Source organism: Eubalaena glacialis, chromosome 10, assembly GCF_028564815.1.
Source record: "Eubalaena glacialis isolate mEubGla1 chromosome 10, mEubGla1.1.hap2.+ XY, whole genome shotgun sequence".
Classification (NCBI taxonomy): Eukaryota; Metazoa; Chordata; class Mammalia; order Artiodactyla; family Balaenidae; genus Eubalaena; species Eubalaena glacialis.
The window spans coordinates 116,780,520-116,800,053 of NC_083725.1; positions in this window are offsets into that span (position 1 = coordinate 116,780,520).

A 19,534-nucleotide genomic window follows, 5' to 3' on the forward strand; every position below is an offset into this window, starting at 1 on the left:
TAGGGCTCCTGATAGTCTCTCAGTCCTTGATCCTTGTCCTTCATGGACATCTGGCTGCATTGATGTCCTGGGATGGCTTGAAACACTGGATCTTTTTGATAAATCCCCCTCTTTTGCTTCAGCTAGTTTCCTTGGGTTTCTGTTACTTGCTGGGGGTTGGCAAAGGCTTCACAGAGGAGGGGGAAATAAACTGGGCCCTGAAGGATGAGCAAGAAATCGGAAGTGGATGACACGGTAGGAGAGTGGAGTTCCTGGTGGGGTGCTCTGCTGAGCACTTGCTTCACACTCCTTCAGGTTTGCTATTTTTACATGCCAGTTCTCAGTTCCTGAGTGGGAGGCAGTAATAAGAGGGAGCGGGAGAAGGAAGAATATATTTCTTTATTAAAAGATTTGGATCAAAGGTTTCTCTTCATATGTGAGGGGGAGCACTTCCTCCCCAATCCTGAGGACATCCCTCTTTATTTGATTTTTCTCCTCCTTTCAGTTCTTTTATTCATCTGTTCATTCATCAACTCATTACTTATTATCATTACCACTTGTTACTCATTTGTTTGAATCCCACCTCTGCCACCTGCTAGTGTTTGTTCTTGGCCACATTTCTTCTTTCTTTTCTTTTCTTTCTTTCTTTCATAAAGTTTTTTTTTAACAAGGAGATCTTTTAATTTATTTATTTTATTTTATTTATTTTTGGCTGCGTTGGGTCTTCATTGCTGCACGCGGGCTTTCTCTAGTTGTGGGGATTGGGAGCTACTCTTTGTTGCAGTGCGTGGGCTTCTCATTGTGGTGGCTTCTCTTGTTGTGGAGCACGGGCTCTAGGTGTGCAGGCTTCAGTAGTTGTGGCACACGGGCTTAGTTGCTCTGCAGCATGTGGGATCTTCCTGGACCAGAGCTCAAACCTGTGTCCCCTGCATTGGCAGGCGGATTCTTAACCACTGCGCCACCAGGGAAGTCCTTCCTTTCTTTCTCTCTTCTTTCTCTCTTTCTTTCTCCCTTCCTTCCTTCCTTTTTTTTTTTAATTTTTGAATTTTAATTTATTTTTTTTATACAGCAGGTTCTTATTAGTCATCAATTTTATACACATCAGTGTATACATGTCAATCCCAATCACCCAATTCATCACACCACCATTCCCAGGCCCCCGCGGCTTCCCCCCTTGGTGTCCATACTTTTGTTCTCTACATCTGTGTCTCAGCTTCTGCCCTGCAAACCGGTTCATCTGTACCATTTTTCTAGGTTCCACATACATGCGTTAATATACGATATTTGTTTTTCTCTTTCTGACTTACTTCACTCTGTATGACAGTCTCTAGATCCATCCACGTCTCTACAAATGACCCAATTTCGTTCCTTTTTATGGCTGAGTAATATTCCATTGTATATATGTACCACATCTTCTTTATCCATTCGTCTGTTGATGGGCATTTAGGTTGCTTCCATGACCTGGCTATTGTAAATAGTGCTGCAATGAACACTGGGGTGCATGTGTCTTTTTGAATTATGGTTTTCTCTGGGTATATGCCCAGTAGAGGGATTGCTGGATCATACGGTAATTCTATTTTTAGTTTTTTAAGGAACCTCCATACTGTTCTCCATAGTGGCTGTATCAATTTACATTCCCACCAACAGTGCAAGAGGGTTCCCTTTTCTGCACACCCTCTCCAGCATTTGTTGTTTCTAGATTTTCTGATGATGCCCATTCTAACTGGTGTGATGTGATACCTCATTGTAGTTTTGATTTGCATTTCTCTAATAATTAGTGATGTTGAGCAGCTTTTCATGTGCTTCTTGGCCATCTGTATGTCTTCTTTGGAGAAATGTCTATTTAGGTCTTCTGCCCATTTTTTGATTGGGTTGTTTGTTTCTTTAATATTGAGCTGAATGAGCTGTTTATATATTTTGGAGATTAATCCTTTGTCCGTTGATTCGTTTGCAAATATTTTCTCCCATTCTGAGGGTTGTCTTTTCGTCTTGTTTATGGTTTCCTTTGCTGTGCAAAAGCTTTGAAGTTTCATTAGGTCCCATTTGTTTATTTTTGTTTTTATTTCCATTACTCTGGGAGGTGGATCAAAAAAGATCTTGCTGTGATTTATGTCAAAGAGTGTTCTTCCTATGTTTTCCTCTAAGAGTTTTATAGTGTCTGGCCTTACATTTAGGTCTCTAATCCATTTTGAGTTTATTTTTGTGTATGGTGTTAGGGAGTGTTCTAATTTCATTCTTTTACATGTAGCTGTCCAGTTTTCCCAGCACTACTTATTGAAGAGACTGTCTTTTCTCCATTGTATAGCCTTGCCTCCTTTGTCATAGATTAGTTGACCATAGGTGTGTGGGTTTACCTCTGGGCTTTCTATCTTGTTCCATTGATCTATGTTTCTGTTTTTGTGCCAGTACCATATTGTCTTGATTACTGTAGCTTTGTAGTATAGTCTGAAGTCAGGGAGTCTGATTCCTCCAGCTCCGTTTTTTTCCCTCAAGACTGCTTTGGCTATTCAGGGTCTTTTGTGTCTCCATACAAATTTTAAGATTTTTTGTTCTAGTTCTGTAAAAAATGTCATTGGCAATTTGATAGGGATTGCACTGAATCTGTAGATTGCTTTGGGTACTATAGTCATTTTCACAATATTGATTCTTCCAGTCCAAGAACATGGTATATCTATCCATCTGTTGGTATCATCTTTAATTTCTTTCATCAGTGTCTTATAGTTTTCTGCATACAGGTCTTTTGTCTCCCTAGGTAGGTTTATTCCTAGGTATTTTATTCTTTTTGTTGCAGTGGTAAATGGGAGTGTTTCCTTAATTTCTCTTTCAGATTTTTCATCATTAGTGTATAGGAATGCAAGAGATTTCTGTGCATTAATTTTGTATCCTGCAACTTTACCAAATTCATTGATTAGCTCTAGTAGTTTTCTGGTGGCATTTTTAGGATTCTCTATGTATAGTATCATGTCATCTGCAAAGAGTGACAGTTTTACTTCTTCTTTTCCAATTTGTATTCCTTTTATTTCTTTTTCTTCTCTGATTGCCGTGGCTAGGACTTCCAAAACTATGTTGAATAATAGTGGTGAGAGTGGACATCCTTGTCTTGTTCCTGATCTTAGAGGAAATGCTTTCAGTTTTTCACCATTGAGAATGATGTTTGCTGTGGGTTTGTCATATATGGTGTTTATTATGTTGAGGTAGCTTCCCTCTGTGCCCACTTTCTGGAGAGTTTTTTATCATAAATGGGTGTTGAATTTTGTCAAAAGCTTTTTCTGCATCTATTGAGATGATCATATGGTTTTTATACTTCAATCTGTTAATATGGTGTATCACATTGATTGATTTGTGTATATTGAAGAATCCTTGCATCCCTGGGATAAATCCCACTTGATCATGGTGTATGATCCTTTTAATGTGTTGTTGGATTCTGTTTGCTAGTATTTTGTTGAGGATTTGTGCATCTATATTCATCGGTGATATTGGTCTGTAATTTTCTTTTTTTGTAGTGTCTTTGTCTGGTTTTGGTATCAGGGTGATGGTGGCCTCATAGAATGAGTTTGGGAGTGTTCCTTCCTCTGCAATTTTTTGGAAGGGTTTGAGAAGGATGGGTGTTAGCTCTTCTCTAAATGTTTGATTGAATTCACCTGTGAAGCCATCTGGTCCTGGGCTTTTGTTTGTTGGAAGATTTTTAATCACAGTCTCAATTTCAGTGCTTGTGATTGGTCTGTTTATATTTTCTATTTCTTCCTGGTTCAGTCTTGGAAGGTTATACCTTTCTAAGAATTTGTCCATTTCTTCCAGGTTGTCCATTTTATTAGCATAGAGTTGCTTGTAGTAGTCTCTTAGGATCCTTTGTATTTCTGCGGTGTCTGTTGTACCTTCCTTCCTTTCTTTCTTTCTCTTTTTAGTAGAAAAATTAATTGACTTATCCCCCACCAGATAAAAGTAGAAGCCACACTTAAGACAATCAAATTGTAGGAGCATCAAATACATGAACTCTTTCATCAGGTCTCATTTATAATTTGTCAGAAACCACTCTGTTTCTTTAAAAATAACTTTTCCCCCAGTTTTATTGAGATATAATTGACATATAACATTGTGTAAGTTTAAGGGGTTGATTTAATATACTCATGTATTGCAAAATGATCCACAATGTTAACTAACACCTGCATCACATCACATAATTACCATTTCTTTTGTGTGATGAGAACACTGAAGATTTATTCTCATGGCAGCTTTCAAGTATATAATATTGTTAACTATAATCACCATGCTGTACATTAGAATCCCCAGAACTTAGTCATCCATAACTGGAAATTTGTACCCTTTGACCAACATCTCCCACCCACCTCCACCTTCCCCCAGGCACTGGTAATCACCACTCTACTTTCTGTTTCTATGAGTTTGGCTAATTTAATTCCACACATAGTGATATCATACAGTATTTGTCTTTCTCTGTCTGACTTATTTCATTTAGCATAATGCCCTCATGTTTCATCCACGTTGTCACAAGTGGCAAGATTTCCTTCCTTCTCATAGCTGAATAATATTCCATTGTGAATATCTACCACATCTTCTTTATTCATTTATCCATTGGCAAACACTTAGGTTGTTTCCATGTCTTGCTGGCCACATTTCTTAACCTCTCTATACCTCCATTTCTGAATATGTAGAGTTGGGGCTGATAAAGTAATCGTCATTGTAGGGGTATTGGGAGTCTTAGATACATGTAATGCACTGAAAACTCTGCCTGGCATGGAAGGCCTTCATAAATGTGGGTTCTTTTTTAAAAAATTTGTTTATTTTTTATTTTTGGCTGCGTTGCGTCTTTGTTGCTGCACGCGGGCTTTCTCTAGTTGCGGAGAGCGAGGGCTACTCTTCATTGCAGTGCGCGGACTTATTGCGGTGGCTTCTCTTGTTGCGGAACATGGGCTCTAGGCGCCCGGGCTTCAGTAGTTGTGGCATGCAGGCTCTAGAGCGCAGGCTCAGTAGTTGTGGTGCTTGGGCTTAGTTGCTCTGTAGCATGTGAGATCTTCCTGGACCAGGGCTTGAACCCGTGTCCCCTGCATAGGCAGGCGGATCCTTAACCACTGCTCCAGCAGGGAAGCCATAAATGTGGGTTCTTGATTTTTAAATATTGACAAGGCACCTGTTGTATGCTGGGCCTGAAGGATTGAGAGATGACTAAAAAACAGCTTATACTCTTCAATTCGCCAGCATCCAGTAGGGACAGGCACGGAAGGAAATACTTCCAGAAAAGACACTCTATGTGATGTGCTAGAGGGAGGGTCAAGGTACTGTGGAAGAGGAGCCTGACTGACCTGCTAGAGCAATCATGGAAGGCTTTACAGGAGAGGGTTTTGAAGGATGAAGAGGAGTTTACATGGAGAGAAGCAAATAGAGGGCATTCCAGGCAAAAGCTTGGAGGCAAGAAACAGTTTGCTGTGTTTGGGGAATAGTTAGTAGGGCATCGTGGCTGAAGCTTAAAGTGTGTGGCCTGAGGGATGGCAAGGGCTAGACAAAAGGCCAAAGTGATGGGTGAGAAAATACAACAAAAATATCTGACCTGATTTCTGGCTTACCGAGACATTTAGAGAAAATACTCTGCCACCTCCCAGGCTAAAAAAAGAAAGAGCAGAGTCTTAAGAATTACCCTGAAGAAGAATCTTCAGTCATTTGTTCCTCCCCCACAGAAGCATCCATGCCAACTCTATACCAGGCTCCCTTGAGGGGGAGGGTATGGATGGTTTCTGGAGTTCTGACGCACTGGGCTCTGAGGGGTGCGCAGGACAGGTTAGAGCTGGTGGCGGGGGGAGGAGGTCAGTGTCCTGACAGTAGGCTTCATGATAGAGCTGGAGGCGGGCAGTGCCCAGCCCCACCTGACCCCTTCCTGGGCTCCATGCCCAACCCTGAGCTCATGCCCCTTCGTCTTGCCAGGACTGTTCCGGCTCTGTGTCAGCCAGCAGCCTGCTGGTGACACCTGCCACCACCTCCAAATGTTTTCTGCGGCTGCCCTACATCCTGCTCCCATAAGGCCCTGACACCTCTCCCTGGGCATCTTGGGGGAGGGTAGCCTCAACCGCATCTCAGGGTCTTGGGGCGGGGGTGGGGGGATGTTGGGAGATGCATTCCTGTGGTTCTTTGTCCTATTTTTTATTATTGTTTATTTATTTTTGGCTGCGTTGGGTCTTCGTTGCTGCACGCAGGCTTTCTCTAGTTGCGGCGAGCGGGGGCTACTCTTTGTTGCGGTGCGCGGGCTTCTCATTGCGGTGGCTTCTCTTGTTGCAGAGCACGGGCTGTAGGCGCGTGGGCTTCAGTAGTTGTGGCACACGGGCTCAGTAGCTGTGGCTCATGGGCTCTAGAGTGCAGGCTCAGTAGTTGTGGCGCACGGGCTTAGTTGCTCCGCGGCATGTGGGATCTTCCCGGACCAGCGCTCGAACCCGTGTCCCCTGCATTGGCAGGCGGATTCTTAACCACTGCGCCACCAGGGAAGCCCTTTTGTCCTATGTTAACAGTGACTTCTTGGTGATGGTGCCCGCACTTTTCTGGTCTCACCCCCCAAAAGAGGCTGAGCCAAGGCAATTCCGGGTCTGGGGAAAGAATTTGGAGGCCAGGGACATTTAAGACTTTCCTAGGCCCCAGGGCCTCTTTCTCCTGAAGGCATCATCCCACAACACAACACATCACACAAAATGGGTCCACACTTCACAGAAATAGAATTCTGTTTCACACTATATTGACGTGCAGTTTACTAGTTGACAAAATATTTGTGTGAGATAAAATATTAACTTTGATATTCTTTCCTTATTTTGAAGGCAATAATTTTCCCAGGTGTCAGACGTTGTAGGCCAAACTGGATTGGAGGTACTGGACTGTTTTTGAAGAGCTGCTGACAGAGGCTCCCAACCCCTCAGCCCTCAGGAGCCTCCGCTCTGAACCCCCCAGTGTCCCCCGGCACAATCCCACCCCTTAGTGACAAACCTTCTGGGAAATCAACATTCTCACTAAATATGCAGGGCTTGTCTCCCCGTCCAGCCCGGGCACACAGTGGGCACTTAATAAATGTGCCTTGACGGGCTTCCATATAACCTTTCCTCCTCAAAGAAGGCCATCTTAATCTTTGGGTTTCCCTTTGGAATGGTCACAACACACACTTGAGGCAGAAACCAAGATGTTCCCCTTGGGCAGTGGGACTTCAGGGAATTACATTTGTTTTCCTTTTTCTGTTTACTGGTATTTTACAATTTTTCTCTCAGGAACACGTCTGACTACCATAATGGGGAAAGGAAAAAATGAAAACTATGTGTAATTAGCGTGCTTTACCTTTCAGATGCACCATCTCACTGCTCATCACAGCGAGCCTGTGAGAGAGGAAGGACGAGGAATGTTCATTGTACAAACGGGAAAACTGAGGTTCTTAGGTCGGAACCCTAGTGGCAAGAAACCTATTGCAAAAGACAGGGGGAGCCCCCACTGCTTGTTACCTCCACAGCAGGACTGACAGTAGGGACAAAGGCTCAGGGTCTGGGGCTATGCTCAGGGGTGGAGCGCAGCACCTGGAAGGGCACAGGCCGGGGTTCAGGGACAAGAGGGGGCGAGGGAAAGCCTGGGCCCAGGGAGGGAGGCCCCAGGGCTGGATGGGTCAACAGGCTAGGGACTTGGAACTGGAGCCCAGGTACCCGTGTGGGTGGCAAAGCCTCCAGATATGCTCCCACCTCCATCCCCACCGCAACCCTCTTGTTCCAGCAAAAGGATTCCTTCTGACTTGCATTTAAGCCCTCAAGATAAAGTCCAAACTCCTGGGACCCACAAGACCCTGCTTAGCCCTTTCCCACCTCCACAGCCCCGTCTTGCTCCTTTCCCCTCCCCAAGTGAATTTCATTCCCTCAACAAATACTTATGGGCACCTCCCAGGTGTTGGACGTGCCGGGTTGATCAGGTGGAACCCTCTCCCTGCTCTCATGGAGTTTACATCCCAGCAAACTGCAGCTCCTTGGTATCTGCAGTTTCCTCTGCTTGGAATGCCTTCCTCAACCCCCTTTGCCTGGCCTATACCTGGTCATCTTTCAGGTCTTAAAGGTCACCTCCTCCAGGAAGCCCTCCCCCCTCAGATTGGATGGGCCACCCTTTCTTTGCCCTCCCACGGTGCTCTGTACTCCCTTATCACATCGCCTTGTAACTTGGTCATAAGTTGGCCTTCACTATCAGACTGTGAGCCCCCTGAGGGTAGGGTCTATCTCACTCATTGGCCCTCAGACCAGCATCCACTTGAAAACATAGGGGCTTATAAATGTCAGCAGGTAAATGGGGCAAAAGAGCCTTGCAGTCAGCACTGGGGCTGGTTTCCCCATTGGCTCAAAATGATAATAAGAGCCATCACTTATGGAGCCGCACTCCAGATTCTAACCCATCTAGGAGGCAGTTACGTTTATTTTGCGATTTGCAGAAACTGAGGCCTAGAGAGGTTATAAAATTATCCAAGGTCCCACAGCAACTTTGGTGCTCTTAATCTTGTGTACTGCCTCTGAGGGTTGTGGAGAAGATTAAGATGTCAGATGTTTAGTGTGAAGGAAATACACACTAAAATGGGGCGGCAGTGGTTGCTCCCCCAGGAGGAGGGGAGTCCCGGGAGATAAGCTGGGTCTCTGAGGCCCAGGAGGGTCAGCCTTTCTTCTGGGAGGTTGGGGGTGATGGGAATCTGCCTGTCGTTCCCGAATTCTGGGTCTCAAAGAATGGCATCTGTGTCTTCAGAGGTGGCAGGCTCCAGAGTCTGGCAGGAAAGGGGGTATGGCTGGCTTGGGCCAGAGTAATTCTGGGAAATGGACTCCTGGAGTGGGGAGGGGGAGGTCTGAGACTGGCTGCTGGGGTGAGGGCCCAGTCAGGCAGCGTATAGGGTCTCAGGACAGAAAGGGGCCCTTCGGGGCCACCGGTAACAAGCCTTGTACGGGGCTGAGGTCTCTCCCAGGCACTTTTTTATTAAGTAAGTTTTTACATTCTTTTTCTCTTTAATATTTATTTATTTACTTATTTTTTGGCTGCGTTGGGTCTTAGTTGCGGCACGTGGGCTCTTCGTTGCGGCGCTTGGGCTTCTCTCTAGTCGTGGCACGTGGTTTTCTCTCTCTAGTTGCAGCGCACGGGCTCCAGGACACGTGGGCTCTGTAGTTTCGCGGCACGTGGGCTCTCTCGTTGAGGCACCCAAGCTCAGTAGTTGTGGCGTGCGGGCTTAGTTGCATCGCGGCATGTGGGATCTTAGTTGCCCGACCAGGGATCGTACCCTGCATTGAAAGGCGGACTCTTTACCACTGGACCACCAGGGAAGTCCCCCAGGCACTCTTGTTTACACATCTCCCTTAATGGGGAGCTTGCTGCCCCTCCGAGATGCTCTCAGTCTGGGGGGCCCTGAGCATGAGAAAGTTCTTGTGTATGCTGAGCTGACATCCACCTCCCTGAAGATTCCTCAGGTGGCCTGGTGCTCAAGGCCCACCTGGATCCCCCCGTCCCCCTTTCCTCCCTGCAGCCCTTCCAGGAGCTGAGTAGGCCATCCAGATCTTTCTGGGTTTTAGGCAAGATTCCTACTTCTCTCCTCTTTGCCCCAACCCCGCCATTCAAGGCCTCAGCCCTTGGGCCCACCCCAATCACTATTCCAGGCCCCTGGTCTACAGCCCCCCTCCCTGGGCTGAGGCCCCACCGGCCAGTTAACTGGGCACTGAAAACACTGAATGGTCCTGCCTTGGACCTTGTCTGTGAGGTTCTCCCATGTCCCTGTCTCTTCCTGGCAAGGTTACACGCCCATGTCAAACGTGGCCATGGCTGAGAAGCCTCGTCTGACCCCCAGGTCGGGGCTGCTCTGCCCCCAGACCCCGTGGCCCTCTGCTCAGTGCCTTTGGTGCAGGTCGGGGTTCAAGCCCTCTGTATGAGGTTCTTGGGGCTGCTGTAACAAATGACCACAAACTTGGCAACTTAAAGCAACAGAACTTTATTCTCTCACAGTTCTTGAGGCCAGAAGTCTGAAATCAAAGTGTCAGCAGCGTTGGTTCCATCTGGAGACTTGAGGGAGAATCTCTTGCATGCCTCCCTGCCAGCTTCTGGTGGCAACTGGTAACCCTTGGCGCTCCTTGGCTTGGGGCTTCCTAACTCCAGTCTCTGCCTCGTCTTTACCTGGCCTTCTCCTCTCTGTGTCTGTGATCTTCCTTAGAAGGACACCAGTCATTGGTTTGATCACCCTATATCCAAGGTGATCTCATCTTGAGATCCTTAATTATCTCAGCAAATAATTTCTTTATTTTTCCATTCACAGATACCAGGGGTTAGGACTTGAACATATCTTTTTTTTTGGAGGGGGCCACAATTTATCTCACTCCAGCATCCCATCAGTGGTCAGTGTCAACCTCACCCGCACATCCCCACAAAAAATGCTCGTTGGAAGAAAAGAGGTGTTGTTGACAGGACTCAAGGACTGGGAATCCAAGTAACATGTCCAGAACAGATGCCATGGTCGGTGGGGGAGCTTGGGGGGTGGAGTAGATGGAATGAGGACCACAGATACCATGGGCTAGCATCCCTGCCTCCCGAATACCAACTTCTCTGGAGAGGACTGGGGAAAGGGCCTGGTTGCCCTCTGTCTGGGCACTGAGGCCGGGCTGTGAGCACAGCATGGTCCCCAGCAACTGGGACCTGGTGGAAACCTGGGACATTGTGGGCAAAACCCAGGTTGGAGAATAAAGGGCTGAGGGGTTGCAGCATGGGGAGGGGGAGGGGGAGGGGTGGGTGGTGGGATGGAGGCTTGGCATGGGAGTCTGAGGACACAGATGGACATAGCTGTTCTCTCCGGCCCTCCACAGGCAGCTGGGACCCTCGTGGCCTCCCGACCCCAACATCGACATTCCCTGGAGGCTGGGACTGCCAAAGACAGTGGTGGGGTGGGGGCAATGGAAGGACCATCTCAGCCAGCGAATGTGGGCCCAGAGAGCTGACGGGCCTGGGAGTGAGGTGGGGAGAGTCACAGCAACCCTGGGCCTCTGAGCCGCAGAGGCAGGTGGACAGATTGATACCCAGCAGGAGAGAAGGGGCTGCAGACAGGTCGCCCTGGGCGCGTGCTGGGTGGCTGGAATGGGGGCCCCTACCTCCAGAGCTGCAGCTCCCTCTTGGGTTTCCTCTGCCCTAATGCCAGTGGCAGCTTTGTCCCCACCCGAGGGGCTCTTAGTTGCGGATGACAGAGGCAGCCCAGGTGTCCTGTGCTTACAGAGACTGATGGTCCCTGCAACAGGGAAGCAGGGAGGCTGAAGCCAGCTCTGGGAGAACTGTCCCTGCTACCACAACAGCATTTGCATCTCCAGGCCTCCCTTGGGCTGCCCTCATCAACACTCACCCATCCTGGGTGCCGGCCCCTTGCCTCATGCTCTCTGCGTCCCAGCGGGCAACTCTCCAAGGAGCTGTGTTAGTGGCAGCTGCTCAAGGGGCCACTTCCTTACCCTGGCATAGGTGAGGGAGGCATGTGGGATCAGGCAAGGTGGGTGCCTTCAGGTGATGGGTTGATGGGAGCCCCAACTAGGAGCAAAGGGAACATAAAGGGCTTCTTGGAGAGAGGGGGCTCAGCATTTGGGGCCAGGGCTCGTGGGCTCCACATGGCCAGTGATTTCAGCTCTCCTGGACTTGGGTTCCTCATCAGCAAAAGAAGAGTAGCATCAGCCTGGCAGGATCAAATGAGATAATGAATATAAAGAGGGTTTGAAACATGTCTGACAGATCCCAGCAGTTGTGGCTTCACTGCTAGCATCCCTTTGTGTCTAGTGTTCTGATCTTTATGAATTTCCTTCCTGTATGTGACCAGAAAAAAACTGTGAATACAGAAGTGTCCAGCGGTTCCTGCCCCCCTTGCTGGCAAGGAGGGCTCTGGATCTCTGTGAGGTGGGAGTGGGAGGAAAGGCATTGAAGAGTCCAGAGGGAGGCCAGAGAGCTCATGGCTGGAGAAAAACATCATCACAAAGAGGCAGGCTGAGGGCAGGGTTGGGAAAACCTGAACAGAGAGCTCAGGAAAGAGCGGGTGATAGCGGCAGCTCCCATTCACTGAGGCCTTGCTGTACACCGGGCACCAGCTCCTTTAATGCTCCTCCAAGCTTGTAAGGTGAGAGGAACTTCAGCCCCATTTTACTGATGAGGACATTGAGCTCAGAGAAGTGAAACCACTTGTCAGGGATGGAAGTTCAAGTTCACGTCTGCCTGACCTCAGAGCTCATGCCCACGGGAATTAGGCTGAGCCTCTCCGAACACGAAAGAGTCGGGCCCGCAGGCGGCCCAGGTCTCAAGATGCAGAGCGGACAAGCTCCCGGCCAGGGCCCTGACACTGTGGAGCTGCTGCTGGAGCACTGGTCTCGGGGCCCACGTTCCTGTACTGACTCCAAAACTCCCCCACTGCGCAGCCTTGGCTGGTCCTTCCTTTCTCTGGGCCTCAGTTTCGTGATCTGTAGCTGGGCTGGCTTCACACCCAGCAGCCGCAGGGGTGGAGCATCCTTTGGGCCAGACCTCAGGGCGATGCCTCACCTAAGGCGCCCTTGCTCTTCAGGAACTGGTCGCAATTGTCCCAGAGGCTGATGAAGAATGAGGAGGGGCCCCGCTGGGAGATGGATTGAGCAGGCTCACAGCCGTGACAGCCCCACCAGGACAGCCTGGGGCAGAAGATGGTGGGGAACCGGTGATGCGCTGCCTCCAGCTACCGGGGTGTGGGAACTTCATGACAAGTTCAAGGGAGATGATGACACAGGCTGTGACCTTCACCGACCAGCACTGTAGCCACATCTTAGACTCCAAGTAAGTCACATAGGACCTTCCTGTCCCTGGGGAGGTTCCAAGGTCCAGAAAGTTTCTGGCCAGAGGCAGGTGATTCACAAGATTCATGTCACTCTCTCCAGGGCCACCACAGCCCTGGGCACTTGATAGGTAGCATCGCCTCCTGGGGGGCTTCCATCCTTCAAGGGACCCCAGACAGGTTGTATGCCCTTAAGGCAGAGCCCCCTCTGTGAATGGCTATGTGTCTTGTAGGGTGTGTAGGGGAGGCTGAAGGTGGGCTCCACTTGGGAAGATGTGTCCAGGCCCAGGTCCAGGCAAGGCCTTGGCCCTGACTACAGCTTGCAGTTAATTCCAGCTGTCTGGGAACCTCCATCTGCTGTCGGTTACCTTGCTCCTGGGACTCCAGATACCATTGCACAATCCCTCCCCTCAACACCCACTCTGGGATCCAAGCTCTCCCCCCACCTCTCTTTAGCACTTCATTCACTCATTTATTCCCCCAACATTTATTGAGTACCTACTGTGTGCCACATACTGTCCCAGATATACTACAGGGGAAAAAAAAAACAAACCAGATCTGTCAAAGTGTAGAGTTTAAAGAAAGGACTCTGGAACCAGGCTACCTGGGTTCAAACCTTGGCTCTGCTACTTTCCAGCTGTGTGACCATGAGCAACTTATATAACCTCTCTGAGCCCCAATTGCCTCAACAGTAAAATAGGGCTAAGAAGAGTATCCCCCCGTGGAGTTGGGGTGAAGATTCAATGCCTTAATACGATGTTTGCAGAGCACTTGGCACACAGTAAGTGGGCTGTGTGTTTGTGATTATTAGTCTCCTGGCAGAGGCAGAAAATGAAGTGAAAACAAATAAAATAATTGCAGATTATGGCTGGTGTTCTGTAGGAAACAAACAGCATGCTGTGGGTGGAGGACTCTAGGTGGGGTCGTCAGGAGGGTCTCTCTGAAGAGGTGACTTCTTTCGGGTGATGTGCAGAGGATGAAGGAAGCAGTCTTGGCAAGAACAGGGAAAGCACCTTCCAGGCAGAGACCAGCAAGTGAGAATCCCTGAGGAGGAAAACAGCTTGGCAGGTGTCGGGAACATCAGAAGGCTGACAGGCAGGAGATTGGTGGTTGAGGACGGCATGGCACGTCAGAGAGGCCAGCAGGCCCTTGTAAACCACAGAAAGGAGTTTGGCTTTTTTCCAGTGCAGTGGGCAGCCACACAAGGTTTTTGTGTGTTTCTGTAAGTGGTATTGAAGTACATCGCACATGTAGAAAAGTATACAAATCGTAAGTGTGCAGTGCTGCAAATTTTCATACACATGCACACACAAAACAGAGCCGGGGGGAGGGGTGGGGGGGGACCCAGCACTGGGATCAAAACCAGACCATGAGCAGCATCCCAGAATCCCCCTCAGGCCCCTTGCCGTCACCACCCCCGTGGTAACCGCCATGATGACTTTTAACAGCAGAGAGTAGTTCTGCCTGCTTTTTGAACTTTCTATAAATGGAATCATACAGCATGTGGTCTTTGGTGGCCGGTTTCTTTCATTCAACTTTACAAGCAAGATTCATCCACCTGTTGCAGGTGGTGGTAGCTCTTTTCTCCTCTTTGTTGCGCGGTGTGCCATTGTGACTGTACCGCCATGCATTTATATACTCTCCTGTGGATAGGCACTTGTAATTCCTGTCTTTGGCACACGTACATATGCTTTTCTGGTCACTGAAGGGTTATTACATGAAATTGGCAAGATCTCCTTTCAAGCTCACTCCAGACTCCAGTTCCCACATCAGCCCACTGGGCTGACACCAGAAGCAGAACAGCCTCAACTTCACCTTTTTTTTTTTTTTTTCCTAATTGAAGTATAGCTGATTTACAATGTTGTGCTAATTTCTGCTGCACAGCAAAGTGACTCAGTTATACACATATATACATTTTTTTATATTCTTTTCTATTATGGTTTATCCCAGGAGATTGGATATAGTTCCCTGTGCTTACAGTAGGACCTTGTTGTTTATCCATTCTAAATGTAATAGTTTGCATCTGCTAACCCCAAACTCCCGGTCCCTCCTTCTCTCTCCCCCCCTCCCCCTTGGGAACCACAAGCCTGTTCTCTATGTCTGTGAGTCTGTTTCTGTTTTTTAGATAGGTTCATTTGTGCCATATTTCAGATTACACATATAAGTGATATCATATGGTATTTGTCTTTCTCTTTCTGACTTATTTCACTTAAAATGATAATCTCTAGTTGCATCCATGTTGCTGCAAATAGCATTATTTCGGTTTTTTTATGGCTGAGTAGTATTCCATTGTATTTATGTACCACATCTTCTTTATCCATTCATCTGTTGATGGACATTTAGGTTGTTTCCATGTCTTGGCTATTGTAAATAGTGCTGCTATGAACATAGGGGTACGTGTATCTTTTTGAATTATAGTTTTGTCGGGTATATGCTCAGGAGTGGGACTGCTGGATCATATGGTAGTTCTACTTTTAGTTTTCTGAGGAACCTCCATACTGTTCTCCATAGTGGCTGCACCAACTTACATTCCCACCAACAGTGTAGGAGGGTTCCCTTTTCTCCACACCCTCTCCAGCATTTGTTATTTGTAGACTTTTTAATGATGGCCATTCTGACCCGTGTGAGCTGGTACCTCATTGTAGTTCTGATTTGCATTTCTTTAATAATTAGTGATGTTGAGCATCTCTTCATGTGTCTACTGGCCATCTGTATGTCTTCTTCAGAGAAATGTCTATTAAAGTCTTCCACCCGTTTTTCAACTGGATTATTTGGTTTTTTGTTGTTGATCAACCTCACCTTTTTACTGCTCCAATAGAAGCCAGTATCAGTGTGCCATTTTATGTGCTGATGGTGTGTCTAACTCAATGCTCCCTCCTGAACCGGGAACCCTTCATGCCACAGTGTCCTCATGTGGAAAATGGGCTCGGTCATTCCAAACTGCAGGTGGCTGGCTATGAAGATTAAGTTAAATGAGAAATGGCAATGAGAGCCCATGGCCCAGTGCCCAGCCCCTCCCCCTTCCAAGGGGCATAATTAATGCCCTTTCTCTCCTTTTTCTTCGGAATCCATAAAATGAACTGAAAAAAGGGTGTCCCCTGTGGATGAGAGTGAAACTGAATCCTTGGCTCCCCAGGGTCCTACTTTCTAGACCAAGGATGCCCCTCCCGCCAACAAGGCCAGCACAGACCCAGCTCCTACTGAGAGGGCAGTGCCCACAAGTTGCTTTCAGCCCCGAACTCCCAGAGGGTAGATGATCCAGAAACCACTGCTGCCTTAGCACACTTGCTCCCCACCTGAGATCCTCTCCCCTCTTCCCACTCCACCCCAGATCCTACAGATCCCCTGAGAAGCCCCCCCAGGTACCCACCGAGCCTGCTCTCCTGGTAACTGAGCCCACAGCACGTGGCACCTTCCCCCGCACACCCCAGCCCCTCTTAATGCGTGCGTGCCTCCCTGCCAGACTGCGCGGGCAGGGAGGGACTTGTCCCCCTGTTCCCGGAAGATGGAAGATCGCCCACACCTGGCACTGTGCCTAGCATCCAGCGGGGGCGTCATAAATATATCTCCTGAATGATTCATTCATTCCTTTGGAGAGAAAGCACGACCCCTAAGTGGTTAAGAGTATGGGCTTTAAAGTCACATAGACCTAGGTTCAAGTCTTGGCTCTGACCCTTGGCTCTGTGACCTTGGGAAGGTCATTTCACCTCTCTGAACCTGTTTCCTCCTGTAAAAAAAAAACGGAGTGACCACTGACACCATTAAGTCATTGTGAGGATTAACTGAGATGATGTTGGCCTACCATTCAGAGAAGGGGAAACCTCCGGCCTCCTGTTTCCTGATCGGTTCCTAGGAGGTGCACAGTATCCAGCCCGTTTTACAGAAAAAGAAACTGAGGCCTAGAAGGGGAACAGGATAACCCGGGGTGCGGCAGCTGGGGCTAGAACCCGGGCCTGCTGACTCCGTGCCCAATGCTCTGCCAGCCTCTCGAAACTCGCGGTGAGCACGTTCCCACCCCCCATCCCCACTCATCCTGGGCCAGGGAGTGAGGGGCTGGCTTCTGCCTCGGACGACCCCCCCTGGGATCTGGGGAGCGCTTGGGGATCTTCGGCTCAGACCCCGGAAGCGCCGCGCAACTCCCGGGAGCGGAGAGAGCGCTCGGGTTTGTCACTTTAAAGAGGGAGCGGGCGGGCGAGCGAGCGTGAGGGAGCGCGCGGCGGGCTCCTGGGAGCGTGCCCGGACTGCGGCGCAGCTCGCGACTGCCGCCCCGGCCCGGCCGAGCCCCCGGCCCGCGCCGCGCTCCTCCCAGGCGGGCGCGGGGAGGCACTGCAGGCGTGGCTCCGCCGGCGACGGCCGGGCTTGGCGCCGGTGCGTGCGCGCTGCGGGAGGCCGGCCGGGAGCCGGGAGCCGGAGCCCGAGCCGGAGCCCGAGCCGGAGCCGGAGCGGGAGCTGCGGCCCCTCCGCGGAGCCGGGGTGAGTACGCGCCCTTCGCGCAGATGCACGCAGTGCCCCCTCCCAGCGCCGGGGACCCCCGGGCTCCAAGCTCCCCGCTCGTCTGCACACCCGCGCCGCGCTTGCACACGCAAGCCCGGCACAGCGCACGCCGGGCGCCCTTCCCCGGCCCGGCCACTCCATGCACTGCGTATCGCATCGTGCCCCGCACGCCCGCCCCGCGTGTGCACACACGCGGCTCACCCGGCCATTTACACGCCTCCCCGGCGCCCGCGCTGCACGCACGCCCCTCACACACACAGCGCCCTGATTGTCCCCACTTTCCCGGCCCCGCCTCACACCCTCTTCCCGGCTCCCGGGTCAGCCCCCCACACTCCGGTCTCCATGTATCCTGGGGGTTACCGCGGCATGGGTGCTGGGTTTTCAGGAAATGCCCCATGTCGCACCCCATTGCCAGGAAGCCCTGGGAGGCCAAGAGGATCCTCAGCCTCTGTCTGGTGTCACCAGCCTGGGTGGGGAGCTTTCCAGGGTCTCCCTGCCAACCTTTGATGCCACTGCTCTTTGGGAGAGGAAGCTTGCCCGTCTCAGGGCCTTGGGGCTGTAGATTTGGGCTGAAGAAGGGGGAACTGGGTCCAAACATGGGGACCTGGAGCCAGGCCTGTGGGTGGAGGAGCCCTGAGCACACCCTCCTAGTGACCTCTCTTTCATGGGCTGCAGAGGGACCGGGTGCCCCCTCCTCAGCCAGTGAGGCCACCCTCCCCCACAAAGAGCCTGGGAAACCTGCACCCTGGAATGTTAGCCTCTTCCCTGAGCCAGGGGGTGGGTGACAGGTTTGGAGTGTGGCAGGAGCTATGCATCCTACTAGAAATGGGGAAACTGAGGCTCAGAGAGGGCAGGAGACTCACCCAAATTAACACAGCCAGTCTGGAGAAGGGTCAAGACCCAAGCCCCTGGCCTCCCCACCCTGAAATCTGAAGCCTTTCCAAACAGCTTGGGAGAGAGGGGGCTCCCAGCCTGGAGTTCAACCTTGGACTCTGCCTCTTGTCAGCTCTGGTGACTATGGGCAAGTGTTTTCCTGCACCTCAGTTTTCTTACCAGTACAATGGGAAGAGTATCAGCCCCCTCAGTGGGCAGCAGGGAGGATTTGCCGAAATAACACCTGTGGTACAGTGCTCAGCACATAGTAGGTGCCCAGTTAATGCCAGCTACCACCATCCTCGCCAGTCTGTACTGTGGTTTTTGTGGGCTTTTGGGGGGATGGTAGCAGGATGTGGTTATTCCAGAAAGTGGGAGCACTTGAAAAGGATCTCAAAGCTCCTAAAGAGGCTCCCAGCCTGGAAGATGGAGGGCCCCTCTGTACCACCCCCTGATCCTTCCCATTACCTGCTGGCTTCAGGGTGAGGGTAGGGGGAGCCAAAACCTTGCTAGCCAGAGATGTGACATGGGGACACTAAGCAAGGAAATGGGGTGAGGGGGAGCAGAGACATGGGGACCCTCTCCCCCGCAGGGGCACCAAATTCCTGGAAAGCCATTTCTTGATAAGCCCAGGAGGAGGCCTCGACTGTGGTCAGATTCCAGTAAGGCCCGTGGCAGTTCTTCCCACCCATCTCCACCCCGTAAAGGCCTGGTCAGGAGGGGGCATGGTGGCCAAGAGCCCAGGCCCAGATCCACTGTACCTTGGAGTCAATCCCATTGTTGCAACTCATATGCCAAGTGACTCCATCCCCGGCTTCCTAATCCGTAAAAGGGGGATCCGTTTATCCATTCAGTCATCAGGTCTATATCGTGTTCACACTACGAGCCAGGCACTACGCTAGGCATTTAGCATGAATTATGTCTAATTCTTACAGCAATAGGTAGGTATTGCCGGCTAGGTATGGTTAAGCCAGCATTTGAACCCAGAGCTGTTTTCAATGAGCAAGCGCCATGCAATTTAGGGTTTGGGGGTTTGGGGCCAGAATGAATAGATGGAGTGAGGAAGGGTGCCAGGAAGGGGCTCAGATGAAGGTTTGGGGCAGCTCTGACCCATCCCTGCTGTGCCCCATTTCCTGTGTGTCAGAAATGCAGGGAAGCTCTGGTCAGAGGCTGCCCTGGCCTCGGATGTGCCTTGTCAGCATCCTGTTCCAAGCTGAAGCCGCAGCCCCTCTACCTGGCAAACCTCCAGGCTGCCAGTGGGAGTCTGCTGAGGTTGTCAGTAGTGGGTGAGATGGAGTCAGGGGGTCTCAGGGATAGTAAGTAAAGCCATTAAGAAGGGCGCTTGCTGCAGAGCCAGATCTGGCTTGGTCTCAGCTCTCCGCTTAC